Source organism: Chaetura pelagica, unplaced genomic scaffold (genome assembly GCF_000747805.2).
Source record: "Chaetura pelagica isolate M959 unplaced genomic scaffold, ChaPel_1.0 scaffold53, whole genome shotgun sequence".
Lineage (NCBI taxonomy): Eukaryota > Metazoa > Chordata > Aves > Apodiformes > Apodidae > Chaetura > Chaetura pelagica.
In genome coordinates this window covers 4188907-4195195 of record NW_009952880.1, presented here as the reverse complement: position 1 = coordinate 4195195, position 6289 = coordinate 4188907, and positions in this window count along the sequence as shown.

Here is a 6289-nt window from a genome sequence, read left to right as displayed (position 1 = left end):
GGGAAAGAGCGAATGATACATCTGTGAGGGTCTGACCCAGCTTTCTGTCATTGGTGTAAGTCTAAATGGATGGAGCTCATATGATACAAGAAGGAAATCCCCTTCTATGAAATTCTTTGTCCAAACACCACGTAGGAGTGAGGCAGGACTGGTCTGGCATTCCACACAAAAGCCAGTAGCCAAGAGCCACATCAATGAGTTTTTATGTCTTGAATTCTAACAGAAGGCTTTGCTGCTGTTGGATGGCTTATAAATATCTCAAGGGCCCTGTCATGTCAAAAGACATGGGTTCCCACAACAAACTTTTTCCTCAGAGGGAGCATTTATAGGGTCTCCCTATACACCTTTTTGCCTATATTCCTAAAATTAAAAGAAATTGCATTATCTTTATTATCTCCACCCACTTCCTGAAGTGGATCCAAATTTGCTAAGAGTTTATGAAATCATTAAGTCTAACAGAGCGTGACCACATAAACCTCAAGAAATTTGAAACGACAAATGTATCCACCTTTCCAAAGATAAGTGGGAACTTTTATAGCAATTGTATCCATACTGAATTATGTCCATGCTAATTTACTTGAAATAAAGAACAGAAAGGGAATTCAGATTTTCCCCCAGCTGGTCTATACTGTTCTCTCTCCCAGGGTTTCCTCACCTCTACAAACCCACTACAAATCAAAGTATGTGGAGGAGAACTAGCTCAATAAATTGGAATTGTACCTAGTCTAAAATACAAATATAAATGCCTCAGGTAAATTTATTGAGCATATGCTGCAATATGTAGAATCATAGAATCACGGAATCATAGAACTATTCAGGTTGGAAAAGACCCTTGGGATCACCAAGTCCAACCATCATCCCTACTCTACTAAGTTCTCCCCTAAACCAGATCCACCAACAACACATCCAAACCACCCTTAAACACATCCAGGGATGGTGACTCAACCACCTCCCTGGGCAGCCTATTCCAGTGTCTGACCACTTTCTGGGGAAAAAAAAAATAAATCCTAACGTCCGGTGTAAACCTCCCCTGTTGCAGCTTGAAGCCCTTCCCTCTTGTTCTGTTGCTAATTACCTGTGACAAGAGACCAGCACCAACCTCTCTACATCAACCCTTCAGACACTGCTGGCTCATATTCAGCCGCTTGCCAATGAGAAGCCCCAGGTCCTTTTCTGCCAGACACTTTCCAGCCACACTTCCCCAAGCCTAGAGCGTTGCCTGGGGTTGTTGTGGCCCAAGTGCAGGACCCAGCACTTGGCCTTGTTGAAGCCCAGACCATTAACATGAGCCCAACGATCCAATCTATCTGAGTCTCTCTGCAGAGCCTCCCTATCCTCATGCAGATCAACATGTAACTCTTTAATACTGACAGTTTTATATCCATGGCTCTTATTCACACTTACAACAAATGAAGACAGTCTATATTTGCAAGCATGCATGCCACAACAGTTTTCCTGGGGCCTGTCTAAACAGGAGTTGCTCCTAATTAACAACATGTAGGGACTCTTGCTCCAAATAAAAGTGCCTTCTCTCTGAGTAGCATGTAACAGGCTAACCCAGGACACTGCTTTGCAGCGAACATGTTCAGAGTTAATCAGCAACAAAGCTATTTGTTGAGAGCCTATTAGGTTTTTTCTTTGCCAACTGTCAGAAAAGTCATCATAATATCAAAGTCTTTGCTTAAGGAATGAAGAATCAGGCACCAACTTGGGAAGAAACGACTCTCACAGCTACATGAAACTTGCATTTTGTTTTCCATCAGGAAAATCACATGTCTTGAAGTTTCTTGAATCTTTTTCTGAGCCAATGGGTAAAGATTTTGCAAAGGCAGTGCCAGCACAAGAGTCTGGCTTCCCCTTCAAAGCCCAGAAAAGGCCAGACTGCTGGCTGAAGATGGTAATGATGTCACTAACCATGGTCCAAATATCTCACCCAGCTATTTCCCTCTATTAAGTCCAGTAATTTGTGTTTGGCTAACACATATCTTTCAGAACACCATCCAGTCCTGATTTCTATGCATGAAAACACAAAAAGCCTCCTGCACTTCTTGGTAATCTTCTCAATAATTCATCTACCATTCCCTGGTACATGCCATATAGTCCCTAAGTTTATCCTAGCAAGGCTCAATTAAAAAAGCAGGAAACAGTTTAGTTCCCAACACTTGATGAACAACATGGTATGAAGACTTTCATATTGTGCTTCACTCATTCACCTCTTTTAACCACTGAGATGCCTTCCTGAAGGCAAGGCATCTGAAGCAATCATGCACACACACATACGTATACATATGCATATACGAGACAGGTGTGTATATATATGTGCTTACATATTTGTATTTATGAGCTACTCAAATACATATATGATATATATAATCCCTATTTCATGTGATATGTTTGTATATTATATAGATCGTTACATGTAATACTATGTGCCACAAGTAATACTATGTGTCCCATGGATCACTTGTTCACCAAGACCCAAAGGTCCTTCTCCATGGGGCTGCTTTCTAGCAGGTCAACCCCTAATCTCTGTGTCTGTCTGTCTGTCTATAACAGAATACATAATTCTAGAACAATATAAGAGCAATTGATAAGGATATAGGGTGCATCATCAGTAAGTCTGCAGATAACAGCAAGCTAGGTGGGAGTGTTGATCTGCATGAGGATAGGAAGGCTCTGCAGAGAGACTCAGATAGATTGGATCGTTGGGCTCATGTTAATGGTCTGGGCTTCAACAAGGCCAAGTGCTGGGTCCTGCACTTGGGCCACAACAACCCCAGGCAACGCTCTAGGCTTGGGGAAGTGTGGCTGGAAAGTGTCTGGCAGAAAAGGACCTGGGGCTTCTCATTGGCAAGCGGCTGAATATGAGCCAGCAGTGTCTGAAGGGTTGATGTAGAGAGGTTGGTGCTGGTCTCTTGTCACAGGTAATTAGCAACAGAACAAGAGGGAAGGGCTTCAAGCTGCAACAGGGGAGGTTTAGACCGGACGTTAGGATTTTTTTTTTTTTCCCCAGAAAGTGGTCAGACACTGGAATAGGCTGCCCAGGGAGGTGGTTGAGTCACCATCCCTGGATGTGTTTAAGGGTGGTTTGGATGTGTTGTTGGTGGATCTGGTTTAGGGGAGAACTTAGTAGAGTAGGGATGATGGTTGGACTTGGTGATCCCAAGGGTCTTTTCCAACCCGAATGGTTCTATGATTTTATTAACAACTTTTTTTATTTTTTTTCTAATGGAATAACAAAAAAACCCAAAACAGTTAGGAGACCACATAAAAGGAATAATATACTAATTACTGAATTATATATACTGGTGTTTTAATTAGTCATGGCATGAAGCACGTCCTGCCCCAGAGTACTCAACCACTGCTGATGAGTTAGGGCACGCTCAGGTGTTACTGCTGTGTTACATCTCCCTTCAGCATGGACCCTCGGGTTCAGTGACTGCCCGCACAGCCCAGCTCGAGCACTGCCAGTCAGCATGCATTGACCAACTATAGTTTTACCACCTGAAGATAAACTCTGAAAAAAGCCACATTAGAGCCCTTGAAAATTAATACTGATATTCAGGGGGGAAGGCATTGCAACTGGCTTCTGCAACATTCAAATGTATTCACAAGGTTCAAGTTTTTGAAACTTCTGTCAGAAAGTTTCAAATACTTCTGTCTTTACTTATTTCCAAGTAAAAGAAGTCACAGTGTACTTTGTGACAAAATTGTATGGACAGAAAAAAATATCTTGTCACAGATGAGGACAATTCATGGTGGCTAAAGAGCACTCATTGGTTTTCCACACCTCTTGTCCAGGGACATCATAACTGCTCTACCGGCAGGTAGAACTGTCCCTTTCTGTTGGAAACAGAGCAGTTTTTTATCCCCCCAGAGATGACAAATTTGGCTGTTTTTTGATCATTAAGTGTCTGAACTGTACTACAGGCATCTTACAGCACTAAAATACAGCACTAAAAATATCTTCCAAAGTCTTCTAAGTCTCAGTGACTTAGAAGCATAATTCCCTCTGAAAGTTAAAACTCGCAGGTCAGCTGCAGACCCAATTCATTACAAATGAGCATAGGGTGGAGTTTGTGCATATATACACACCCAGGAAAATACAGAACTACATGAAATGTCCTTTACACTAAACTTCTGCTGTCAGCAAAAAGAATAAAATAGGTCAGTGACGATATAAACTTTGTACACAGAGACGACGGCGAAGGTACTCTGCAAATGCTCTGTGTGTTGCTGGGACAAGCATTTCCAGCCAGGCTTGCCAGCTGAAGTGTCAGCAGTTTGCTGCTGCCTGTTCCTCTTTCTATTTATGCTTCAGTTCTGCAGTCACTTAGTTCTGTTACTTGATATCCACAGAAGCTAAAATACCTTTTAAAACATGGGGTCATACTGGAAATAGGATCAAAATATTTCTCTGTTGGTAGCTGTGGCAAAGAAGGAATTCTACCATCTGAAAGAGGGTTATAGAGGGTGTCTGCAAAGCAGCTCCTGATATCAGTTTTCATCATTGTATTTATCTCCACTTTTTTGCCCACAGCCATAGTCAATCTGAAGAGATGCCAGAATGCAGAGCCAGAGATTTCAGATAAACCATCTCTCAGCACACTGCAGAGGAAAAGCCAAAGCTTCCAAAGAAGTGGGGATTCACCAGTGCTCCTGTTGCTTTAAATAAAACACTGGAGCTGCCTCTTTTATTAAGTCTTTTTTTTATAAATGCAGAGGGTAATATGGGTCACTGAGTGTGGAATCAAGCGTGCAGAGGAACATCTCTTATACTCAGGACACTACTAACACCAGTGGGTGCCAAAGCAAGCTCTGGGGAGCAGACCCAGGCAGGACTCAGGGTCTAGGATGAAATCAAATTGACATCTCTTGGAGACACTCCTTCAGCCCACAAACTCAGTCCAGAAATTCAGACCCATAACCTCCCTTTTGAGTACTCTAGACTACAGAGGAAATTAGATCTGTGTGTTTATATCGATCTGTCATAAAACTAAAGACCACTTGAAAAACCAATGTTTGGATTCTTAAACCCCAAAGGTATATAATCTGAGCCTGTATCTGGTCTTCATTTAAAACAACACAGTATTTCATTTCTAATCTGGTAAATCAGTGAATGTAAATAGGATTTTTAGTTAACTTTTATATCAAGTTTTGGAATGTTTATTTTGGCATTTTTTCTAGGGTTTGATCCCCTCAAGGAAAGGAACATGCTCAGTGGACTGCTGACTCCCCTCCACTTTTCTCTTTGGGCTGTGATGTACCTAGGTGTGAGGGTTGTCTAACAGTATAATGAAATCTGCACAATATTTATTCACCTCTATTTTCAAGAAGCAGGAAAACTCAGTCTCTGGCAAGGTTATATATCTGGCGACACTTTCTCCTCACGTCCACAGGAAGCTGTGGATCTCTCTGCCTGCCAAGCCATTTCAATTCCATTTCACTTTTAATTAAAATGTGTACAAAGATGGATAATACTTCCAACTGCCTGCACACTTGAACCTTGAGAGCTTCTGTCTCTGGAAATCATTAAGCTGGATTTTACAAATACAAAATCACAAAATGCAGGCAAGTTATGATTTCACCTGCCCCTAGTCATAAGGAAAGTGGAAGCCTGCCTGTCTCACTCCTGCTGCTTGCTTTCTGGGCTGAGGCTGTCAGAACTCAGGAACTCACAGTTGTCCTCTACAAGGAAGTCAAATATAACCGGGATTCTCACTCATGTGCAGATGGGCTGGGATGCACTGAATGACAAATGCCTGCAGGTCAAAGTCTATGTGATATTACTATGTGGATCCCCAACAGAACTGATGTACTTCTGATGGAAGAATAAGCCATTTTTCTTATGTCCATCAACCAGGTTTTGTTCACATTATTTTTCTGTGTCTTCATTGGAAGTATATTCTCAGGTAAGTAATGTGAAGATTAATTTTCTTGAGGATGTTTTCCCAAATCTAAACTGAAGACTTCTGCCTCAGACCACTGAAATTTCCAAGCGCAGAGCAGAGACCTTAGGACAACTGTTGCTATAGACATCCCTTGACCGCATTAACATCAGCTCTTGTGGATTTATGTTGAAAATCACTCTCAATAAAGTATTTTAGTGACAGAAAACTGGGGAAGGAGCAGTGTACATCTCATGGGAGGCCAGCGAAAATCAGTAACATTTGTGTCAGGGAACACAGGTCTGTTATCTCACAGCTGGGAGACATGAATGTTCCTTTGAAATGCTAAACGGGGCAAAGAGGGAACAAAGGGCTCAAGTCCTATTGCTACAGCCATTCCT